Source organism: Neopsephotus bourkii, unplaced genomic scaffold, assembly GCF_033783945.1.
Source record: "Neopsephotus bourkii isolate Nb327-2 ecotype Australia unplaced genomic scaffold, CSIRO-AGI_Nbou_v1 NB_168, whole genome shotgun sequence".
NCBI lineage: Eukaryota > Metazoa > Chordata > Aves > Psittaciformes > Psittacidae > Neopsephotus > Neopsephotus bourkii.
The window spans coordinates 15,759,622-15,785,281 of record NW_026900684.1 but is presented as its reverse complement, the minus strand read 5'-3'; the positions used below and the strand labels follow the sequence as shown (position 1 = coordinate 15,785,281).

Here is a 25,660-nt window from a genome sequence, read left to right as displayed (position 1 = left end):
AACTTAAAAGCAATAAATATTCCATTTCCATTTCACTTCCCAAAAGACCTAAGGATATTACACCAAAAATCTGTGCTGAAGTGCTCTTGCTTGTTCGCCTTGAAACAGCGCATTTGTTACTACTCTGTAGAAAATATTATAAAATCATTTTTGGCTAGGCTGATACTTAAGAACAGCTCTGCTCTAACTCGTATGGTATTTAAGCAGAAAAAAGTATGTGGCAAGAAGCTCTTAACTCTCACTAAAGTTCAGTTGCCAAGTATTTTCTATAGCATGATGCTTTGCTTGGTACTCAACGATCTGTTGAAACACTGTTACTGTTTTACTTTGTTCAAAGGTATTTTGAGCATGACAAAGTATGTCCCTAATTTGGATTTCTTCATCCTACAACTGAAAACTGAATAAATACATTTAAGTCCTGTAACATTTAAGAATAGGTTAACTAATTTTCCCTGCCTTGGAATAGCAGATTATGGCTTAATCCTGAACCTGCACACTCCAATTTAGAAAATCCTGTTCACTTTTTGCAGACTGTTTCTGGAATGAAACTCTGTGGAATAAACCAAGAAATTTAATTTTGTGAATTCTGAAACCTTTAGCTACTACTTTATCCAATTGTATAAAAAAGGAAGAAAAATCAAAGTGTGTATAATTGTTCAAAACAATACGCATTACTTTTTTGTATATGTATATTAATTTGAATTTCAGGCAGGGTTCTCCTATATTTTGCAGATCCTTATGCAGTATTTCCAGATGATGCCTGGCTGTAACACACTGATGACTCCTGCCCCAGAGAACCGGGAGACAGCCTGGAGGGCAAGGAGAACGTCTTGCTGTTCGTTCTCGTGGCCACCGGGTGTCATTCTAGGAGCAGACTTTGGCCAGCCTGGGAGCACTACTATGGCAGCAGCACTGGAGGCCTCACACGGTAAGTTGCTTTGCACCTAATAACCTGTAAAGCAATGATTATTTACCTTTTGTATCTATTTTTAAGAAAAGTCATTATTCTAACAATGTTGTTAATTTCCATTTCTGCATTAAGAATGTGAAATGTTGGGACGTAACATGAAATACTGGTGAATTGAAAGACATTTGTGTTAAGATGTTCCATAAATGCTACATATGCAGGTAGGGAAATTTCTGCACCTGCACATGAAGTTTGCATGAGCTTAAATACAGTATTTCTGAAGATGTTATTACCTATTTTTAATAATTACTTTGTTACTGTTTGTTTTGAGGTTTTACATAACTGATGCTTTACCATTGAAGTGCAGGAAGAATGGGGAGGCAGAATGACTTCTAGGCAGAAGCAAGTAATTTCTTTCCAGTCTTTCTGCTTTGTTCCCCCACCATGTCCAACAGAGAGGGAAGTCCTAGAAAAGGTCCACAGCACCATGTAGGGCATCACTATGGGATTAGGAGGGTATTACACTGCAGAAAGCTTGCTGAATTCAATGTTCAATGTATCTTGCTGGTCTTGTCTAAATAATTCTTAGGAGGGCTTTATGTGAGAGAATGGGCAAATAGGTGCACTGGTTATTTTCAAGAACAGGAATAGTTGCATGAGAAAAGCATGTGAAGAAAAGGAGATGAAAGGTTTAACGAAGTGGAGCGAAGTCTGCAGCACATGTGGCAATGACAGATTTTGGTAGGGCAGAGATTTATGGAGTCTTAAAAGTGAAGATATGAAGCCTGAACTTAAAGCAGAAAGGCACTGAAAGAAAACTGAGGTGTAATCAGGAGTAATTAGGATATTAGAGAGCACTTTCAACATACTGAAGTGAGAGACAATAAGTTGGGTTGTTTTTCTCCTATGTATGTATTTGTATTTTCAGCTTAGCATATTTTCTTCTCTCAGTGATAAAATGCCACTAAATCAAAAACATTGGTATCAATCCAGACAAATTAATCTGGAGACCTAATGTAGAATGCCACTAAATTGCTGAGAAATTATACAAGAGAACTGGGAACGGTCTGATAATGAAGCTTTGCAAATGACATACACCAAAATCTAAGACAGTGATGAAATTCTTGGTCCATGTTGCATGTGATGTTTAAAAAAACAACTCCTATGCATGCCTTATGTAATTTAAGTTCCCATTTATTCCAATTGCCACCCAACATTCAACAAAGATGCTTGTTTAAATATTAAATATATTTATGTAAATATGTATAAAAATATACATATTTAAATGGTGTTTTTCTTAGATGGCTCACAGAGACCTGCCAGTTCTAGCCTGACCTACAGAGCACCCAGAGCCTTTCAGGGATCAGATATAGTTGGACTTCCTGCTAACTTGAGAGCAAGTTTTATGGTGTGTTTATACGGTGCAGGTTTTCAGAGGGTTGGGTGAAAGGGGGGATGGACACATTTGTCCTTCCTTTCACGAAGGCTGATGTTCCTGCTGCCATTTTAGAGCTGGAATATTTCTCATACTTAGAATTCCCAAATGAAGAATGCTCATTAACAGGACAGGTTGCACAAGCTGGTAGCACAATTAATGAAGAAATCCTTTACATTTCTTGTTTTCTGCCCTTCTCATCAGTCTCAGCCTGCCTTACTCATACCTTGGGAATTTTTTTCTTGACTGTGTGGGAATTCTGTTATAAATGTCATGCTTGCAACTGGATTGATTTAAAGATTTTTCTGAAGCAGTTGGACAACTTGTGATCATCAGATAAGTGAAACACAAACTCTGTTTTCATTGGATCAGACACAGGAACATTTAATTTTTGTTATTCTACTATCGTTGCATTTCTAAAAGAGTCAGAACTTGAAAACTTGCCTCTTTTCAAACCAATCCTTGTTTTAAGAGCCATCTATTGCCAGTAACTTTTGTTGTGAAGGTAATTCCATGAAGCATGTAAGCCTCCCAAAGAACTGATTTTCATCTGAGCTGTTTATACATTACAAAATTAGTCTTTTTGTAAACACACATTTCAGATAAATTTGTGTCCCCGTTGTTCTGTGTGCTTAGAACCATTATTGTCTCTACCATGCTGTGCTGGTATTAGGTTAATCAAGGTGACTACTCTCTCACATGATGCTTTCCTTCCTCTTCCCCCTCAAATTTCTTTCCAGGAAGAGAAAAGGGTATATTATGTTCTATATGTATAGTTGAAAGGGCTTACATACATGTGCTACTGTGCAGGTGTTAGAGATGGCAAAGCCAAAATAGCATGTGTGATCAATTCAGGAGATGTTCCTTGCAGTAGCTGCTGATATGAGGAAATGCTGATATTTTATTTTTTTCTTCAGGCTGGAATCTGCTTTGTGAGTCCTTTGGGGCCATCTTCTGTGTCAGGCTTCTGACAACTTGGAAGAAAAAGTCAGGGGACTCAAATGCAGCTGGATGATAGGGTATTTCCTAGCAACTAAAAAGAGCAAAAATGCTAAATGTTCAGGCTAAGCAGGAGCATAATGTCAGTGAAACCTGAGGATCAGACAAGCGTGGTTGAGCAGTTTGGAACTCAATAGTACAGCACTGTGCTACGGAATCCTCCAAATCTGTTCCTGTGCATGACAGCATATTCCTTTGCTTCAACTAGCTGATTTTAATTAAGAGTTGAAGTAATTCAAGCATTGCTTTGGCAAAAGTAATATGATCAGAGATTGTGGATTATTTTAGTGTTGCTATTTTTCAAGCTTTAGTGCTCTATTAAAAATCACTTTGTGTCATTTCTGATCACTGCTTTAAAGATTCACTTCTATTGCCAATAAACCTGCTTACTGGAATAATACCACGAGGAAAACACAAGCCATGTCCAGTGGCCAGACGTAGGCATTAGAGGTAGTTTTCAAACTTGAAAAAAATTATGTTGTTCCTATTCCTTGAGGGTCCTTAATATTTTAGTGTGTTCTCCTGGATGTATGCCACCAATTTGAAAGTGAAAGTGATATCATTTGTCAGCTTCATTCTGCCTGAGGTTATAATAATACACAGTTCACCCAGAACTGTTGGTATGTCTCTCAACCATCTTTCCTTTGCAGCAGAGTATTTACTGATTTATACCTGCCTGAGGGAGCTTCTTCCCAGAAGCTGTCACTGGCAGTACAAGTCCCACCCAGGCTCTTTGCAGGCTGATCCTTGACAGGAAACACTCCTTAGCCCCTGGATGCTGTTAAGAGCCTCAGTTATCTTTTGATTCATCTTCTGTTCATCTTCTGTCTTCCTTCTCCTCACCCTAGCTCTACACAGGCTTAAAAGTGAAACAGAGAGATCTACTTAGCAAGTCAGGATTTTAAGTAAAGGATTGAAAACAAATAATATACTTGAAAAGCTCTAAGCTAGGATTGTGTTTAGCAGCTCAGGTCATTAGCCACCTAAACTATTTAACTTGCTTTATGTTACTTATTTCTTTATTTATGTTATTTATTTATTTATTTAGTTATTTATTTGTGCCCCAGCATCAGTGCTAGGAATTCAGTGAGCAGTGACACCTTATTTCCCAAATGCAGCAGTCCCTTCCAAATTTTCTGCTAATCCTGCTTCTTGCCTTGGTGGTAAGTTTTAGGAAAGAGATGAATTGCCATGAAGGAAATGCAGCTAGAAGTAGAAAACCTCGTTACTGTACAGTGTTTCTGTCACCTCAACTGATACCAATACCCAGTTTATTGGGTCCAAAGTGAAGCACTTCTTTTGACTGGCTAGTTTGATTCCTGAAGAGCAACTCGTGTCTTAGGCAGTTGGACAGATTGTGCAGGGCTGTTCACTTTGACTTCCGAGGCTTAGTAGTTTCATTTAGTTTTATCCTGTGGCAGGGGGCTGGAACTAGATGATCTTTAAGGTCCCTTCCAACTCAAACCACTCTATGATTCTATGATTTATATTAAATGTTGCTACACGCATATTCTATCACCAAATTTGTCTTCTGAGTGCACATGAACTATTGACACAGATAACTGATCTAAGCCACATACTGTTTGGCTTAGATATATCTATGAGATAAAGTCTTGATTTGTGCAAGTGTGTTCCCAATATGTTGTCTTAATCTGTATTTGAGACAGAAAGGTTTTGTTTTTATTTCTATATCTTTTTATCACAAGTTACGATAAACAGTTTTGGGGGTTGCGTGAGATCTAATTATACTATTGGGTCCTTAACGAGACAGAAAAATGGTATGTTGCATACAGCTAGTAATTACTGGGAGACTCGGAAGATATATTTGAAAGAGATCTAGTGGTAACTGCTTAAAATACTGCAGCTGCTGCAGAGTTTGCTTTTAATGTTAGGGTGGGTATATATTCATACAAAATACATCTAGTTGCCAGTCTGACATAACTAGTAGTTGTCTTGTTTATGATGTTGAGCAATCAGAATGAGGAAAAAAAATACCACAAGTTTCAGGTTTTCTCATTTGGATCTTGGGTTCCTTTTCTTTTTAAGGGGATGATATTGTTGAATATCTAAGAACTACAGGGGCTGAATGTATTGCCTAGAGCTGGGTACTACGCGGCTGTGTTTCACCACCCCTTGTGGAACTGTTTAAAAGAGGGGAATAAAAAGAAAAATCATCATTTTGCCAGAAGAGAACCCTCTTCACAAATGTCTGCCGATAAAGAAGCACAGAGAGAGAAACATATGCTGCTTGTTGATGTGGTATCATCCTCTTCTTGGATACTTAGGTACCACAAAGACCACAGAATAAGGGAAGGCATCTAGGCAGGCTCTTTTATGGCTGAATTGTCAGGTTTAGACCCCGTTGTTTTTTTTCCCAGGAGCACTGGGAAGTGAATCTTACATTCTAGCACCAAGCAAAATTCTTGTTTTCGTTCTAGTAGTATGATTCTAAGTTGGGACCCTTCAACTGCACACGAGTGGCCTGACCTCTGCTCAAAAGGCTGAAGTTTGTGTGGCTTCCTCAGTCTGAGAAAGCTATCTGCTGTTGATTACTGTTGCATGGAATAAGATGTTCTTGGTAATCCAGTGTGGTGCAGTGTTTTAAGTATTAAGCATCTCTAACTTTGCTCAAATATGTCTGAAAAAGTGCGTGACTTGAAGCATGAAAATGTTTGAATCCAGCAGTCATCGTCTATGCTTATTTGGAAAATGAGAATAATAAAAACCAGAGGATGATATGCTCTGTCCTTCTGCCCTTTTTTGGGATGTCAGCCACAAATGAGAAACTCTGGTAACACTTAAAGTAAGAGCTGGAACTTGAGAGAAGTTAAAACTGAATTATTTCTCCTTCCATTAGCCCAGAAGACAATGCTCAGTTCATGTAACTGAGCACTAAAGCATGGAGCTTTGTACTTCTTGGGAATATAGTATTTGGTGAAAGTCTTTGTCTTCAGGTATAAATTAACTAAAAGTTAGCTAATGAACCTATGTAACAAAGTTCTATTCAGATAGTATATAAAATAGCTGCATTTAGTAATAATGAATACTGCGTAAATAGCCCCAACAATTAACCAAGATATGAAAATCTCTCTACTTTAGTTCAAGTACTACTTTGTATGGTCTTAGTTCACTCCAGCTCTCTCCAAGGCTTTCATTTCTATCTCCAGCAAACAGCTAGAATCAATATGCACTGTAATATCATCAGATCTGCACTTCCAACACAGAAACTTAATGTGACCTGATATTATTGCAATGATAAGAGATCAGCATGTACAATTCATGTCTTTTATGATTTCTTTTGTCCTAATCCCACTAAATGCTGTGAAGTATTTTTAGGGAGTTACTGAGTGACTGGAAGGCAGCAAGTTCAGTTACACATAACTCCCATTTTGGAACTGATTTAGTTCTCTGGAGATGTTAAGGGAATCTTTATTAAGGATAGGTACAAATTTTCTTTGATTTAAGGTTAATTTTTTAGCAACATAGAAATTGAGTGGTACTCATTCTTTAAGAAGATTACAGATTCATAATTGTTTTGTAACACCACCGTTTTGTGCCACTTTACTGAAATAGCTACTCTATTTCACTGTTCTTATAAGTGCAGAGTTTCAAATGAACTGTTTCACTGACTGACTCCTCAACAATCTGCAAAAGTCCTACTAGTTCTCTCAGCTTTGACAGTTTATGCAACAATCATGGCACACCCACAAGGTCAGCTATAATCCTTTGGAAACACAGCCAGGAACAATTTCTTTAAATTGCATTTTAGCAGCTTATGAAGAAACATCATGTCCTCATACCAAATGTTTCAATTAGATAAGACTTTATTTCTGAGGCTCTGGTTGCAAATCATCACAATTTGTGTGGCAGAGGTGTGGTGATCCTAAATCTGATTCCAGAACCAGACTTTTTCCCACATTTTTTTAGCTGATTTTTAAACTTCAGATGCAAACCAGTAACATAAAATATATGAGAGCGAGGGTAGAGAACTCCCTCAAAACCTTATGTAGAAAGGTAGCTGGAAGTGATGACAATGAAATAGGGAACCAAATACACAAGTAGATGGGATTGACCAAGATTACTCCATTGACCCTGTTTCTTTATTGAAGTTACCTTTGGTATATTAGAAAAAATATTTGGGCCTGTAGGTTTTTGTGTGCATCACCATTTGGACCAGCTGAGACCTGAGGTACAACCACACTCATTTCTGATTAACTTTTTTATTATTATTTTTCTGCTGTTATCACTCGTGACTGAGACAAAATGTGCTCTTTAGCATCACTGGTTGTTTCATTACAAAAATAAGTTAGGTATTGCTTTTTTCAATCTAATTTGTATTTGTGTATAACACACTTCTTCTGGTAGAGGAGTAGGTCATATTGCTGCCAAAATTTGAAGTCCTTGCTGAGGAAACCCTCAGATCAACATTTTGGGGGAATAAGGGTCAAGGAGTGAGTAGACTTTACATGTTTTGTTGGGGGAGAGGGTAGATGCAGGGAGGGAACAGCACCATTACCTTGTCAAAAATTATGCAGGCTTTGACTTCCTGGATGTAGGTTCTGATAAATCATAAAAGAAATCCACACAGTTGTCTTTTGCAATACAGAATTAATCTTTGGAAGTTCCCAGCGAGGCCAAGAACTCATTTTTGTTTGTTTGGAAGGAACTAAATAGATAATAGTGTGAAATAAACTTCTGTGAGTATACTGGAATAAAACCTGGCTTGGTTTAGATGGATGTAGAAACATGAATACCCCCTAGTCAGCATGAGCCTTGTTTTTATTTTATTTTTACTATAAGTAATGTAGTTTTTTGAACTGGTTAAAGAAACCTATGACAAACAATTTCAGATGTGGGGAATCTCAAGTTCAGTGACTTACTGCTCTCAGTTTAAAACGCAGTTTCTACAGGAGTCTGTAATAAAAACTGTGGAACACTGTCTATAGCAATTGCAAACATTTGATTGATGGGGTGGGTAGGTCATTAATGCAAACCACGATATCAGCTGGCAGCTGCAGAGGATGACATTGACACTTGTGCAGGGGCAGGTAAAAACATTTATGATCCTTTGCACTCATACAAAAATACCACACTCTGCATAAAAAATTAAAACAGCTAAGACTCTCCTCAGGTCAAGTCCCACTCTGTTAGTACAGCTGTGTCCTTTTACAAGCCAGTCTTTAGTGCTTTGATTGGTCATGTTAGTAAAAGGCAAACACTGCTCCCTTTGGAGGCAGTTTCATAATCAATAGCCTTCATTACAGGCAGTGTTTTCCCTTACTTTGTTCGTTTTATTAACCCTAGATGACTCCTGCAATCTCACAGGAATCTAATCCTTAACTCTCTTTGGATCACTCCCATCCCAAGCTCCCACCTTTACCCCACATACTTTGGAGATGCTACACAATGCCTCCTAGCAAAAACTTTCAGGAATTAACTTCTATTCGCACTGTTGAGCAAAGCGAACTTAATTATTCATCTGATATACCTGCCAGAACTAATTTTTTTGTTTTGTTTTAATGGCTTTGCTTCCTATCCTCTTTTAGCACCTGGTCCCATTAGGAACAAAAATAGAACTAATCTTATTTCAAATGTTTGTGAAATTAGAAAGGGCACAGGATTAGATTTGGAGAATGCAATAAACATACAGCTGTGAAGGATGTTAGACTTCCAATTGCCTTCCTAACCAGCACTTAAAAGCTCGTTGAGATGAGAGGGATACACAGGTTAAACTGATGCAATATAATGGAATACCAATTAATCTTTTTCTTTTATATTCTTTATTTGCATAAATCGATGTAATGGGTCCTTTTACAAGGGCAAGATTAACAGGAGGTGATCCTGTATTAGTATGAAGTTAGATATTTTAATTTATTCCTCAAGAGTGCAGTAAACAGAGCATGGTATGTAAGGATTGGCTCAACCTGATACGTCTGCATTTATGAAAGGTCCTTCAAAGGAAAATACTGATGTAGTTTGACACAAATGCTGCCAGGAAGAAGTGTATTAAGCAATTTACTTTCCTATTAGAATATATTTATTACCTGCATGGGCCAAAATATTTTCAGAAACATGTCGAAACTCTTGTTGTTTTTCTAACTTGCTTAAAATCATATCAGTATAATCTTATTCATGGCTTCTTTTCTTTAATATGTTTTTTTTCAGTTCATTTAAACCAGAAGCTATTATATCTTTTCTGATGGTGGAAGAGACTTTTATGGTAGAGCACAGCTAAAAGCAGAAACTGAAATGCTTGAATGTGCACACCAACATGAAACAAATGATTGGTGTCTTCTTTTGTACATAGAATATAAACTGTGAAAGATAAAAATGGAAAAAATAAGAAAATGAAATTAAAATAAAATGAAAAATTAGATTTTTTTTCATTGTAGTTGCTTCTAATCATGTATTAAGCTATTTGTTGTCTGGCAGAATAGGACAGAAAAACAGTGAATGAACATGAATATTACTGATGATGACTGAAACATTGTGCAAGTACTACAGACCTATCACAACATTGTTCCAGAAGAGGACAAGTAGTTGTCTTATTCAGTACTGCCAAACCAGGCCAAAACCTGTAAACTCTGCCCCTTGACAGCAGTTTTTACAGGTTTTGACATAATACAGGTAGTAATCTGTGACTCTTGTAATGCTTTATATCATCACAAAAGCAAAAATTAATAGTACAGAGTCTATTTAATTTTATAATTCTGTGTAATAGTCCATGCTTTCTCCATTTCCTGAAGTACTTGTATCCCTGGATCTGGAAGGATGAGCAGCACAGGATTCTGCCTGCACTGTGCAGTGCCTCCAGGTTATGAATATTTAGTAAGAACTTCACCTATTTCATGCTTTGCTGCTTTCTCAATGAAAAAGGTAAAATCCTACAAGCATAACTATAGCAGTGTGATAAGGAGGAGAGTACTATGACTGCAAAGTTCCTACTGTACAATAAATTCCTAATATTTACACCTAATTTCAAAGCTGCCCTCTTGCTTAGAAATATGCGTAAGCCTCATCCTGCTCAGCTATTTGGTGATTGTTTCACTGGGCAGGAAAGTAAAGCAATTAAAATATGCCCTTACTGTAGGACTTCATATTTAGGTCATTATTCCAAAAAGTCGCTTGTAAATGTTTCTTCAAAGACCAATCTGCCCCTCAGCAACTGAAACCAAACAAAAGTCAGTCAAGATCCTGCAGGAAAATGTGCACATTAATCCTGTTCATAAGCTTGTATAAAATATGATTCAGTATATACGTTCCATGAAATATATGATTAATCATGTGGAAAGCCTTCACCCTGAAATTTGAACACTGCTGTGTGATGCAGGAAAGAGCATTTTATCTCACTGTGGACTAATGATTTATTTAGAGCTTAGCAAAACACCTTAGGACAGCAGAAGACCATGGCTCGTACAGCCATGGGACATTAGTATTTCTAAGGAGGTGGAAGCAGTTTATACTGCAAAGAAGAATTTGAGCTGATTTGTGAATAATAACTGGCTCCGTTTTTAGGTAGGTATTCCTCTTTTGTAATGGAGCCCCGTGGGAGAGCTTGGACTCTTGAAAAGAAAGAGAAAACAAAAGTGAGGAGATGGGAAGGAGAAGTATTTATGCCCAAACTGGGATTCTGCTTCCTGATAGCAAAGTTGAAGACAAAGATCTTGCAATACAGGGGTTTGAGTTATGTGACTGAAAAATATCATAGCAGCTTTACAGCTCAGTACCACAATGTGAGAGAAGCCCCTGGGATATGAGCCAAAAATCTTAGCACGATTTTTTGGTTTTTAATATCCTTGGTTTATCTGCCTTTGTAATACATTGTGTATGTTTGGGATTGATAATGCATAGTTTATTCTTTACCCAAGCCTTTTATGTAAGCTGTCTTCAGAACAAGTGTAGCGCACACACTCCTATTCTACTGCATGAGACACTAAAAAACCAGGACAGTTGGATAACTTTTATAGAGAGCTGAGGAAATTGTTTTTGCTATCTAGAAGAGACTCCCTTGTGAAGCTGAATGTACAGGTATGGATGTTTAGAAATACATCTGTGTATGAGACATTTGTGGTGAGCAGAAATACACGTGGCATTAAACAAGCCAATGGGGAGAACAACAAAATAGTTTTCACATTTGACTTTCAAAACAATTTTGGGAGAGGGAAAAGAAGGGGTGGCAGGGAGCTTGTTTGCTTGGGTTTTGTTTCTTTTTAATTTCAGTTTGATACCACAAATGCAAAATGCTGCTTTAGCCAGACTGTTATTTTTCTAGGCTCTTCCCTTACAGCTAATCCAAAATTATACAATTCAGAGTGGAAAATTAGGGTTTATTTCTTAGCACAAGCTTTGAACTGTTGTGCAAGCCTCCTAAAGGCTGCAGCTGACAACTTCTCTGAGGTTTCTACCACTTCTAGGCTGCATTTATTAAGGTCCAAAGGGAGTAAGACACTCAACTGTAAGCTACTTCTATAATATGTATTGTCTCTAGACCACTTTGACAACCTGAATTGCAACATTGTCTTTATAGCTCACCATTATAATTGGATGCTTTGTCATTCAAAGCAAGATGTCAAACACTCTAGTTTTAATGTTATAGCATTTCTGATTGTTCTGTCCTGTAGGTCGTTCAATTCCAGCTGAGAGAAGAAGAGATAAACCCCAACTTTGAACAGCCATGTTTGCCACTCCTGTCATATTAAATTAGTCCTATTTTGAGGATTTTTAATTGTCATCATCACTGGTGACACTAGAAATGCAAACAAGTGCTCTGGGAAAGCTGATCAATGAGTCGTGACTACAGAAGTTTGTTATTTTGAGGATTTTTTTAGTTCTATATGCCTTAAGTTAAGCTGATTGTATGTTTCTGTAATAGCACAAAATCACAAAATATTTTTTGTTTGAATTCGCTGTGAATAACAATTATTTGGACTATCGGAAAATTGTATTAATAGCTCTCTGCAGTCTGAATCACTGGCAAACTGTCAGACTGCATATCAAAAATATGCATTTATTATAAAAGAAAAAATGGACCTACGTATTGGAATTTTATACACCTATATCTCATCTCTCTGTTCACTGTTCCCATGTAACTATCATTATAGATAGTAATTTCAAGCTGAGAATGTGCCATCCACTCTCTGCCTGTTCTGCATGCATGCTACATTTCAATTTTCCCTTGATTGCCAGAGTCATCTCTGTTGTCACTATAAGCAGTGCATTGATTTCTCCCTTTAGATCAATTATTACACCACCCCTGCAATAAAAATGGGAGGATATGAGTCTGTGCATCCACTAGGACCTGGGGCTCCAAGATTTGTATCAGCATAAGCTAGCAGAAGATATATTTCTGTGATAGGGCAGAGGAGCAGGAGCTGCTAAAACAGTTAAAAAGAAGTTATGCTCTACCAGTGTGAGCTGGGAAAGGCAAGCCAATAAAAAGCTGAGCCCTGGCTCTGAATGCAGAAGATATGCACCTGACAGAGGAATTTCTGCCAGCAGCACAATTTGGTTTTCCTGTGTAGTCAGAAAGTCCAAGCAGCTGCATAACTATTACCTTGAGTACACACAGAGTCTAAGGTAGTGGCTACTGTTGGTTCTTTCTTTCAGGTGTGTCCAAGTAGGAAAAGTCAGTATTTGGGCCTCTGTGTAGCCAAGTTGTAGATTTGACCTAACCTACTTTGACTTACTGTACGTTTTCTGCCTTTAAGATAATGCTGAATCCCAGAGCAGTGTACATACTTTTAAAAACACTTGCCTAATAAAGTTAATACTCACTAATGAACCTTTTGTGAGCCTATTGCCTACACAGGACAGTATCTATTATTGATTTCCCTCTTGATTTTTCCAGTGGTTGGTGCAGCTACCAGCCTATTCTGCTCTGACAGGTACAAATGTAGAGCTCCTGAATATAGATTCAGTGGTACCAAAAGAGTTCTTTCTGTGCCGAGTTGTGTAAGACAAAATTTTACATATAATGTGTTAAAAAATTATAGTTATATTATTCTTTTTTCTCTCCATCATTACTTTTATCTGGTTTTATCAAGGATAGCAAAATATGGACCTGGAAAGTGTTGAATGCTGTCTACTGTTAGTTTTGGAAAGATTCCTTCTCAGGAGAATATCTTAGAATTTCTCCACAATCTATAAAACCTACATAAATTATAAATTTTCTTTGGCAACCTTTTATTTTAACTGAAAGGGAGTCACATAAAGATAACTTTAAAAAAAATAAAAAATATAGGTGGTCTGATGGGGTTTAATGGAGAAAACAGACTAATAAAGCTTGCTTTGGATCAGCTAAAATAGGTTTCCTGACTATTCCTAAGCAGTTGTCTACTTGTGTTCCTGTTTGAGAATTGTCTGCCTTGTTCCAGATTGGGTATTGCATATTCATAGGACTATTTTAAAAGCAGAGCTGATTTAGAAATTCTTGCCTTGAAAAAACAGTCGTAATTGGTTCCTTTCTCCCAGTTACCATCTATTTTTTTTCCTTTTCTTAACTCTTAGATGGCTAAGCTGTCAAAAGTATGCCCATTACACAGCCTGATGCTGTGTTTTTGACAGTGTCCTGGGTTCAGCTGTAATGGTTATTTTTCTCCTTTCTAGTAGCTGGTGCAGTGCTGTTTTGGCAGATCTTAGGCTTTGAAAATTCTGCATGTGTCAGCCCAGTCTAAGTTGTGAGTTATTGTATGAATGAAGAGAAACGGGGTGCCTGGTGTAAATTCCATTTATCTTTTGTAATAATATTTCATGTGTAAAAGCAATATGCAACTATATGGACTCATGGCCTTAGAAACTAAGGCGCATCTTTTATTTGGGCTTATGCTAGATGCTTAGTCCTTAAGCACATTAGTATTTACACCAGATTCTGACTTGCAATCTTTCCCATCTTGCAGTTTTCTTCTTCAAGGCACGCTTTGGGCATCAGTTACATTTCAGGGTAAGAATACTCTTCTCTTGTAAGCATTGCTTTCATGACTGTGTTATGCAGTGAAGCTATTAAAACAAATAAAAGACAAAAATCACAGAAAATAATTTGATATAAGCAGCTGAGTGTTAAAAAATTGCATGCCCATCTCTTTGGGGTGACCCTAAACTATTCATCAGATTAGGAAGACAGCTTTAGAACAGTGTCTAACACAGGTGTGTTATCAAAACAGCACTTTAAGCATAGTATGTAACTAAGCACTTCGGTAAAATCTTTGAATGCTTGAGGTCACTGGAAATAAATGTCTATGTTTCTACTGAATCAAAGTGAAAGACACAAACAGCTAAGTTTTGCATCTTCCCTTGTTGTTACACCACCCCAGAAAGTAGAGCTCACAGTGTCAGAACAACCAGAGAAAAACTTTTAGGTTCTTTTTTTTTTTATGTCTTAGGTAGAAGAGAATGAGCAGAAAGTAACTGTGCTTCTGGTTGAAGAGAATGGAGCAGTGCTAACCTGAGGCTGGCAAAGAACCAAGGAGCACAGATGTAGTAGCAGTAAGAAATGTTTTCTGCTTTTTAAATAGGCTTAAAACTGGCATTATCTGGGGAGATACTGCACCAGAATTATTCATCTTCACTCATTATTTGTCATTAGAAAAGTTAAACCTTTTGCCTTAGAGGAGATCTGACCAACTGGGTGCTTAAGTTTCTTGAAAACCTGGAAAAAGCTTAGAGACAAGCTGTTCCAATAAACCCAGCTAAAAAACTCCCCTCACTTCTCAGAGAGAAGGAAAATATTTCTATAGTGAAAAAACTTTAAGCTTGAAAGGTTTGGCTTCCAATTTTGTAGAAACGTGGAAGTGGCTCAGATTTTACGTTCATGTATAAACATTCCTGGTTTGCTGCAATAATGTTCTCTCTATATACATGGTTTTTTATTAAAAATAAAACAACAATGTGAGACTCCACAGTTCAATCTCATATGTGCGTAATTGTGTCAACAGGGTATGGCAAATAACTGGATACATCCAAGTATTTCATCTAGCTATTGATCTATGCATACTGTAGTTTAATAATGCTGGTAAAAGCGAGAAAGCTCTGCTGGTAGCACAGGTAAGTACTGCACTGAAATCCACAGGAGCCATATTGCTGCAGCATTTAAGGGTCATATACAAAGGGAACAACACTTGAAATGCTAACTTGGTAGCTCATACTCCATCCTGAAGGTGCTGGAGCATATTTTATAGGCAGTCTAAAGAATTGCTCTGTAAAAGCTTATAGGATGCATGATTTTTCTGCTTAAAGTAGCCAGCAGGGCCAAGGTCATGTACACAAAAAAAAAATATATTAATGACAGGCCTTGTAGTCATCGGGCACTAGAGATTACAAAACACCAACATAAAGATGGGGTGGGGGAGAAGAACAAGGTTTCACAACAACAACAACATTAACAACAATCTAACTTGGTAAACCTGTTCTTTGCAGTGAGAATCCAGATCTCTATGGAATAGGGAATTGAGCCAAGGCTTATTTATATTCCAGGTAGCATCTTAAGTACTAGGCTGTACACAGTCTTTGTTACCTGTCTCTTTGAGGAGACTATAGCCAGCTTTGATATATCTGGGTACAAGGAATATCTCAAGGAAGAGGAACACCTCACCTGTAAATCTCACCCGAACCTTCATAGATGAAGCGTAAAGGAGGTTCAAGGTAGCCTGAACTGAGGGACACAAGCAGTACTTGATTAGCTTCTCTATAGTTAGATGACATTTTGGAAATGCCCTGGTCTTCCTGAGAAGGTCTATGATGCCTGCATGGTAGAATCAGATCACATGAGACAAAAGAAGGTGCCTAGTATCTGCTGAGGACCTGGCCATCTATATAAGAATAATGTTTGTGGCAGAAAAAACTGTATGTGCAGTCTGATACAGATCGAGTGGTAAAATATGTTGAAGGCTTCTGACATACCTGTTAGGGTGTATTCATTGCATGCTTCCATTCTATTGGAAAATGTTAATGTATCTTGTCAAGACATGCATCTATATTTTGGTCCCCTTTTCTTTTGAAGTTTTCAGTTATTCATTTTACTACAGTCTGGATTTTGACTGATGTTACCTGGTAAGTAAATAATTCCCAAAGCTGAACTGCAAGGGTGGATGAATACTGAAAGACTGAACCTATATAATGTGAATTCTTTGGGAAATGACTGGCACAGGAAAATTCAAACCTAGTTCTTGATCTGAATTGAGACCTCTTTCTCTTGAAGCCAATGGGGACTGCTCCCATATTTTCCATTGCTAAATTTGAGAATTACCAATATGAGTAAAAATAAGGGTTTCAGTGATCTTCAGTTAAGATATTCCATACCTCAGGACAATAGATTTCAGATATGTTGTGTTTTGAGCTGCTCTGATTAGGTAGTCTGATTTTCCACAGTACAGAGAAATCTGTACATCTTGGTGTAGGTTCCTGGCACAAGAGCTTTGAGGGATGCAATGTGCTTCATGACTTAGAAACGGTAAGTATTAAGTCACCTCTTGAGTGGATGGACCATATTTGACAGCCTTTGGAGTCATTTTAATAGGAAGCCTTTTTCTGGAGAGGTGTATGAGATACGGAAGAACACGGCAGGCAGAACAGCCTCTTGGAAAAGAAATCTGAGCAGTGAAGGGAGAAAAATTGACATCACCATTGCACTTTGAAAAAGCCAACAGGCTTGGAATCTGTTGTGTAAAAGCTTCTAGGATTATGGTAAAAGCATGTTGCCCCTTTCCTGACATCTCACTAAAAGCTAAAAATGTCTTTAATCCCTAAAGAATGATTGGCAATATCAGCTCATGTGTCTCCTCTTTAGCACTGGAAGAGCATTCCAAAATGCTGTGTGTTGACCTGCTAAAGTAGCAACTGAAAGGGCTGGGAAAGGGTTACCCTTTGGAGAGGAAGTTTTGGATGGATTTGAGTGCGCTACATATCTTTGCATGTGCAGCATGACACATTCTAAAGGGAATATGGTCACTATAGAGGAACAAAGATTTTTTACATATCTTCATAATGTACTGTAAGACTCTGATCTTCTATCAGCAAACGATAACCCTGGTAGTGCTCAAAATTCTGAGCATGAGCAAGGAAAATTGATTTACCAGACATTTTGAAAAGAGGAGAAAACGATGGTGAAGATACATCTTGCTTCAGAATGATACAGTACAAGTTCTCATGGATCTTTCAAAAAACCAAGCAAGAGTATTTCTTTGGTATCTCTAATATTAAAAGATTTAAAGTAAGATTAAAACTTGTAGGTTGCAGTACTACACCATGGTTAGCTCTGAACATAAACTACAACTTCCTGAAACCAATACACAAAGCCAGAGTTTTTAATCTTATGCCTTTAGGTCTTATATTAGAACAGGAGCTGGCAAAGTCACTTTTTTCAAGTCTGACTCAACATCTTCATTTGGAAAGTCGCTTTATTAATATTCTGAGTAAATCAAGGTTATATCATATACTACCCCAGTGTTTTCTCAGTTCAGTAATATATACTGAATACTAGCATAGGTATGAGAGGATGATAATCTGCAAGGTAGAGAGAGACCTATGAGGTAGTCTTTTTTTTTCTCTGTCTCATTGCATATGCCAGACCATTTCCTATGATCTACACAATTACACTTTTCTTGAAAGGATGTAGTAGAAGGAAATGTCTACATCTATGTTTAAATTTACAATTGCCTAAGTTATAGATATGAAATGTTTTTATTAGCAGTAACCGGTTCTTGCTTATGTTGCCAAGTCTAGGCTCTGTCATCTCTGAAGTCAGTTTGCTCATGCACCCACTTTCTTCCCTGGAGACTAGTTGCCTGTCCAGTCCTGCTCGAGACAAGTTTCTGTATTGGAGCTTCAACTTTAACCACTTCCACTGCAGCTTGACATAGCAAGGAGTGGGTTTTTCTTGAATCTTGGTGCTTTCCATCCTATATAGTGCACTTTGCATCTGGAGTGGATAAGAAATCTGTAGTACTTGGCTGCTGCATGTGCAGCTGAAAGGAAAGGAATTTGCTAGTAAAAGTGCCTGCAATCTCTTAATTGGAGAGAAATAATGGATAAAAAACAATCCAGGAAGGTACGTGATTATGAAGCTTGTTAATGTGTAGGAAAAAACAAGGGATGTGAAATAAACGGAAGCACAGAGGGAAAAGCCTTATAAGCAGAGTTCATTTGAGAAGTGTCAGAATTTAGCTGCTCCAGAAATGAGAATAAATTTGTGTAGAGTACAAAAACTGCACTAGACTTCTGCACTTTTCAGGTGCAATTGAATTGAGAAGTGTGTCTGCTTAATATGGTTCAATCATGGTGACCTAATACTGTTTTAAAGTCATGAAGCACATTGCAGACCTGTAGAGGAACAGTTATTTGGCAAAAAGAACTATGTAGCTAACACAGGTTTAGGAAAGTGTTTTACTCTGTTCTAACATATGGGTGATTATCAGGTAAAAGGCTTTTTAATCAGATATGTTAGAGATTGTGCTACTTTTTTCTATTTAAAAATATCAGAAAAACTTGTTGCTATGCGACATTGTGCAACTAATTTAAAAGTTGGCAAAAATAGTTAATATAAAAGATATGACTCAGCAGGCTGTGTCTGAGGCCTGTCCTGGGTCACTTTAGCTGACTCTGACAAAACACAAATTTAAGAATGCAATTGATCATTTAGTGCACATTTGAGCAACACGCAGTGATTGGTTGTGAAAATACCTTTTACTAATGAGTTTTATGTCACTTTATGTAGTTGTGTCTGTATTTTAATATCCCCTGCACTTTAGGACACCCAGGATGTACCAAAGTAATGATGACAAATCAGGGTATTCAACTGTTAGGTTCTTCTCATCCCTGCCTCTCCATTCTGGTTTACATTATCACAATACTTCTAATTTAAGCTCTCACATTTGTTTAGAGGGGAATAAGGTCAGAGGAATATTGCTGTCATAAATTGTGTAGCCCAGAGGTAAGGAAAATAAGCATGGGATAAAGCAGGATCTAAAGTGCACAACCATTACTGCTAATTCTTCTTATAAATAGCAGAAGATGGGCACGGGTTAATGGAGACATTACAAGGTAACTGTGAGGACAGCTGCTTAATTGCTGCTAAGTATGTGGAAGATTTTAAGGTAAAGAAACATTTGAAAATGTACAGCTTTTTTTTAATTATTTTTTTTTTCTCCAGGTAAGAGGAGAGAGGAGGATACCATCCAAGTAAAACAGTCCCAACTTATGTGTAAAAGAAAGAGAGTAAAAGGGGCTTTTTATAGTTTCCCATTTTAAAGCGTTATTACAGATTAGACTACCATGTCTTTTGTACTGAGTGTATAAGTGTTTGGCACAAAACATAGGTAACCAAATAACTGTCAGAATGTAATTTCAGTGTGTGCTGTTAAATGTGAATAAGTATGCTTGAGGGCAGCTCAAAACTCATTTTCACTAGTATTAACAAGAGCTTACAGAAGATAGTAATAGAAATAACACTAGAAAAAGTTGCTTGGATGGGGCTTTTGTTTCTGCATAATACAGGAAACAGGAATCCAGAATCTTTGTGCAGCTTGGATGCAAACTGTTGAAAAATTCTCAGGAAAAATCTTATCAAGACCTTTATCCAAGCAAATATGCAGAAGCTGGTATTTTGCAAGCTTTCATTGATCTGACAAAAGTATTGGAGTTTCTGTGGTCTTTGCAACTTCACAGAAAATCCTTAGCTGTGTAAGTAAATTACAGTAGACTTGAGAGCTACTTCATATGAGTACAAAATGAAGTTCAACAGATTGATATTTTCTACAGAACAACTCAACTAGCACACCTTATACCTAGTCAGTGTAAGTGATGTACATGACCACTGCAACCTTAAAAATGAGCATTTGGATTTTTGAAATTCTGGAGTGTCACTTATTCTCTTCAGGTAGTCTAATGAGTCAAAAAAGTCTAAACGGACCAGATAAGAATTCTTGATTGTAGCTATACATGGGTTATCTACTCCAATTTCAAAGGTGATTTATTCTTCTGCAGAGTTTTTTGATTTAGCTGTTAGATGAAAACTTAGGGCTACTTGAGGGAAAAACAACAATTGTCTGCTGCCCTTCTGAATCGAACTCCTTTTTTTGAGAGCTTCTTATTTTGGGGATGCTTCTGGGGGATAGTGAACACCTACTGAAAAACAGACTCAAATAAAGAGGCCATTACTGACAGGCATTTTCAAGAAAATAATAATAATTATTATTCACCTATGCCTTAGAATGCTGCCATCCTCAACTTTAAGGAATTTGTTCTACTGCTGTCAAGAATTATGTAAATTGTGTCCAATTTTAAGTTTATATTTTACTGTAAATAATGAGCTTGAGTCAGAGGTGAGTCTTTCAAAACCACATTTGCTTACAATCTAAAAAGGTTTAAAATTTCTTGCTCACCCATGCAGCCCCATAGATTTTAGAGGTGGAGAAGTGAAAATGAGATGAGATTACACAAGATACTCTGGTGGATGCGGATGTGGCTGGTTTGAGTTTAGTGACCTGAATTATCTTTTTTGTTTTTCCAGGTTAAGGGCAACAGAATAGAATGGGTGCTTATTTTACTAGGGTAACTGGCAGAATGAACAATTGAGTTAAACTGACAGTGAACATAAATGTGTGCTAAGATTATACTACATAAGACAGACCCAGGATGTTCATTTTATGTGGGCCGTTGTTCGCAGCAAATGGGCAGTATGAGGTGATTCAATAGCATCAATGAAGTGTCGCAACCAAAGCTTGTCTGTCTGAGACTTAGGTCTCATAAAAATTACTTTGGCTCCCCAGCTGCCTTTCTTTAGACCTATATAAATCCTGAGAAAGTCCTTTTATACCTCAGACTTTCTTCCCTGCACTTACAGCTAAAACAGTTTAAGGTTTGCATAGCTTGCTTTATCTAATAGAATGAGATTGAAATCCTCCTGCTAATTATAACAGTAATGGATTTATGCATACATTAACATCTGTAATATGAATGGGAAAAGATGCACACAATTTTTTAAACAGGAGACAAGGTTGCGGCCCATACTTTCAGGCACTAACAATCTTTGGGCCTCTTGCCTCCTGAAACAAAGAGGAGTTCTACAGTTGTCTATAAAAGATTCAGGACTAGATTCTAAATCATACTACAAACATTAAAGCTCCATTAAAGAAATGTACTTTCACTAAGGATCTGAGGGAAAAGCTGCCAGTCTAACTTATTCCATGTAACCAAGAGAGTGATTAAATGTTCCAAATATGCAGAAGTCAAATGTCCCATTTCTGCTTTAAATCTTTTCCTTTTATAGGCTGCGGGTTATACTCCCTTCTTTGAAAACCTGTGCTGTTTAGGAACAAGAATTTATTTACAGTTTTAAAAACTTGCAACTAATCTTGGATGAATAGTCTAAATTAACCTTTGGCAGAGAAGCTGTAATTTCTAAGCCAACACATAACTGCATTTTGCATTAGTTCAGGAATATTGGGTACTTTGAGGGGTTAAGAATGAAATATTTTCCATGATTCATATCTCTTTTCACTAGAAAAGTCAACAACTTGATTCCAACATAGCCAAAAGAGGTTTTCAGTCCAAAACGTCTCCTTGCTTGCAATTAATTTTGGTTCTTACAATTAGGGGTTTGTATCACAATGCATTAATGTATAAAAGCAGCTGCACAATGAATAGGGCCACATGTCTGAACTAAAAATAATCTGTGTATATTGTTACTGTGCAAACAGTTTTGGTCACTGAAGATAATCTCTGTGTTAGAACATCAGAGATGCACATGGCAGAAGCAGATGCATATTGTAGAACTGTGAGGGATCACTTTGGTGTTCCTGCTTGTGACACTTAACCACACCCCATCCTTTGTCTTAGCAAGGATGCTGAGTCCCAGTATTTAAACCCATGAAAATGTACGACAAACTTTTAATGATAAATGTACTTAGGCAAATTGAAACAATTTCTATTTTCCCTAAAATAATGGCTTTGGAATTTAGACAACAGACATGGTGCTTCAGGGAAGGGGAAAAAGGCTGTGCTAGCTTAGAAATAATTCTGTCTTTTAGACATACCTATGGGAGAGGAGAAAAAAAAACACAACAAAACCAACTCAAAATGGTATTCTTTCCAACTTGCTGAGCTCAATCTTTCTTCCAGTTACAGGTCAGCGTTTTGTGGCCCCACTGAAGAGTCTGTGCCTTTCAAGAAACTCCAGAAAATCAGTTCTGCTCCCCATCCTGCTAAGGTACATAGAGTGGCTTGCCAATGGATAAATCCTTCATCCAAATTTAGAGTAATTTTGGGGTCTCAAAAGCACTTGCTTCTGCTTTCCAGCCTTGCACCACAATGGCTGCTCTCTATTCTAAAGTAAATTATATAGAGGAAGAGTTAAGAGATTATGTCTGTTTTTCTATTGTTCCTTATGTGAAACCAATCCTATGGCCTATATCTACTATGCACAATAGTAGGTCTCCAGTGGAATACTGCTCTACACTAGTCTGGGTCCTCACGCATAGTCAGTACTGCTGATGAAGTGCAACAGAGTAGAGAAGGTAATATCAATTTCTATTAGAAGACAGCAGGACTGCCAACTATCACCACTCAATATGCACTAACAACTTGGGCAAGTTGTCTGTCTTCATTTTCAAAGCTGAACTGTCAGCAGCCACAACTGACAGACTTTGGTTGCTGCCACTTGCTGCCTTTCAGTTAGGACCAATGCCTCCAGTCAAACAGCTTGGATTAAAAATTACCAGTGGAAATTATGAAGCTCCATTCCTGCAAGTAAGTCTTGATTTCATCTGATGGAATGTAGCTGTTGGTTACCAAGTGAAACATGTACAGTATATGCTCTGTCTGAACATAACAACATGATGGTAATGTGGTTGAAAAAACCCATACCCAGTTATAGTACTAGCAGATATTTTATAATAAAGCATGTTATAATTGTGGTTTATAAACCTAGGTGCTTTAGCCATTTATGTGTTCTTAGGGAAATATCTAATATTTTAAGTAGTTCTGTTGTGTTTGTTAAGTTATATAGGTTGACAATATATTATCAAGCTGATAATGTGTACTTGCTGGCTGTATTTCTTCCAAAATAAAGCAGTAATTACATGTTGACAGTGGAGAAAGAGGGGCTGGGTTCCTGCAGCTGAGTACCCAGAAAAGGCAGGAATGAGTCAGAAGTGTTTATTAGGAAGAAGCCAACAGAGAGAGTTTTGAAGTCCAGATTGTTAGCTAAAAAGAGACTTTGTGATTAAAGAAACTGACTGCTCTTGCATCTGTTCCTGAGAAAATGAGAAATGAAAAGGGATATATTCTAATTAGGATAACAGCTAAACTTGCCTATTACCTACATCTAAGGGTGAAGAACTCCCCTATTGACTATTTGAGCCAATAGTAATATGTGCCCATGGAGGAACTTGAACTGTACAAGGACTTCCACTCTATATTGGCAGAGAGCTGGATGCAGTTCTGGCATCTCATTTGTGCTCACTAGACCTATAATGACAGTAAACTAACAAAAAGCTGTGTGCTAGCAAATTTTTATTGGTAGTTTTGCCAAGATGTACTTGTTAGTGCACTCTCTCTGTGCCAGGATTTTCAGTAATGATGGCCTCAAAGTGTATCCTCTTCTCCCTTCCATTGTAAATAGTAAGCTCATTTATTTTTCTTTAAATTAGCATTTCTAGAAATCCTGTTATCAATTAAAACAGCTTCTGTTTTCTAGAATAATAGCATAGCTGTGTGTGTAACCCTAAAGTTCAGATTGTAAAAAGCTGTTGTAATGTGGAGCTAGGTTTCAAACCAGGCACCTAAATGCAGCCAGTTAATAACTGTCATCTTTTTTGCATCTAATCCTTCCCTTCTCTTAGGTTTTCATGTCTTATTTTCACTTGCAATCCACAGCCTAGAACTCTCTCTTTGTAGGTCATGGAAAGAATGAAAATTGTTCTGTGTATAAAAGCCTTCTTGACTAAACTGCCTGGCCAACAGGTGGAGGAATTTCCTCCTAAGGTTGAAGACTGATGGAAACCTGAAGATGCAGGCTATCTTGGGAAGCGGGTGCTCGGCCCTCTTTTTTTGTTGGTTTTGTTTTGGAAGCTGCACCAGCCTTCAGGGTGGGGAAAAAAAAGCGATGTTCAGTAAATCCAAGGGTCAGAAGGTATGTGACAATTTGTTAGCTTATTGGTTGTCATCTCTCTGGGATGGAGAATACCAGCTATGTCAGTATTTTATATTAAATAGTACCTAAAGTAATATATTTAGTATTGCGAGCAGGAACTTCGAGTCGTGCTCGCGTCGCTGCCATTCCTGGAAGACAATTCATCAGTGTTTCCATTGCTTACTGTTCCTCAGGCTGTATGCACCTAAAGTTCACTGCTGCAAAAACACTCCATCTCAACCGCAGAAACAATATTCTCCCTCTATCCTCATTTTTTCACAACAGTATCTGTGCTCTGGCCACAGACAGCAAATCAAACTTTTCAGGGAAAACTTGTTTGTGAATTGAAGCCACCTCTTATCTGGAGCAATCAAGAGGGTTTGCAGCTCAGTCAAGTATATCCATGCTTTTGGCTATGATCAACTATGGGATATTTTCAGACAAGCTTTGCCAGTAAAAGAAAGAAAGGTGCATGACTCCTAATTCTTTAAATATATTAGTTGCTTTTTTTTACCTCTCTACTGTTTTTGCTGTCTTGAAATTCAATGTCTATATGCTAGCATTTAATTTGCTCATCATCTTATTTTCCCCTATCCTTGGGAAACTCAGCCCTTAGGAAAATTAAATGCATCTGGAAACATTCAAAAGCCAGAATCCATGCAGAAGCGGTGAAGGGGGGGACTAAGGCATTTCAAGGTAATACAGGGTTTGGAAAAAATCAGTTTTGGATTCAGACACCTAAATTCCATTTCAAGCTCACGTTAGGCACCTAAGTAAGTCTTGCTTTTTCTTTCTGAAGAAACTTAAGAGTTTTTTTGACAGAGATTTTTATACATACCCAGGTTTTTACTATTGCAATTCTGTGTATAATTAAGCACATTTAATTATAGTGCAAAGACATTTTTAAAAAATTAAAATCCCTTTTCAGACAAAGCATCAGTATGGCACAACCAAGGCCAAAATATCTTAATATCTATAGTTTCTGAAATTTTGTATTTGTACTTCTGCCAAAATCTACCTTTTTACCCTAAATGTTGAGGATTACAGGGAACTAGGACTATCTAATCTGGAGTTTTGGAAACATATATTACATATAAGTTTCTAGGTTTTATTGGAAAGAAAGAAAAAGTTGCTTTTCTTGCATAGTGGAAGAAGTAGTTTCTCTTAATTTTAGATTGGTATTTCATTTTAAAACATG

At 37.4% G+C, this 25,660-nt stretch overlaps 1 long non-coding RNA gene across 1 annotated transcript; it reads left to right on the top strand.

Moving 5' to 3' along the window:
- Positions 1-735: 735 nt before the first annotated feature.
- LOC133221369 (uncharacterized) lies at positions 736-23,826 on the top strand. Its single transcript, XR_009727991.1, has 2 exons — positions 736-928; positions 22,458-23,826. It is a non-coding gene; the product is annotated as an uncharacterized LOC133221369 (long non-coding RNA).
- The last annotated feature ends 1,834 nt before the right edge of the window (positions 23,827-25,660 follow it).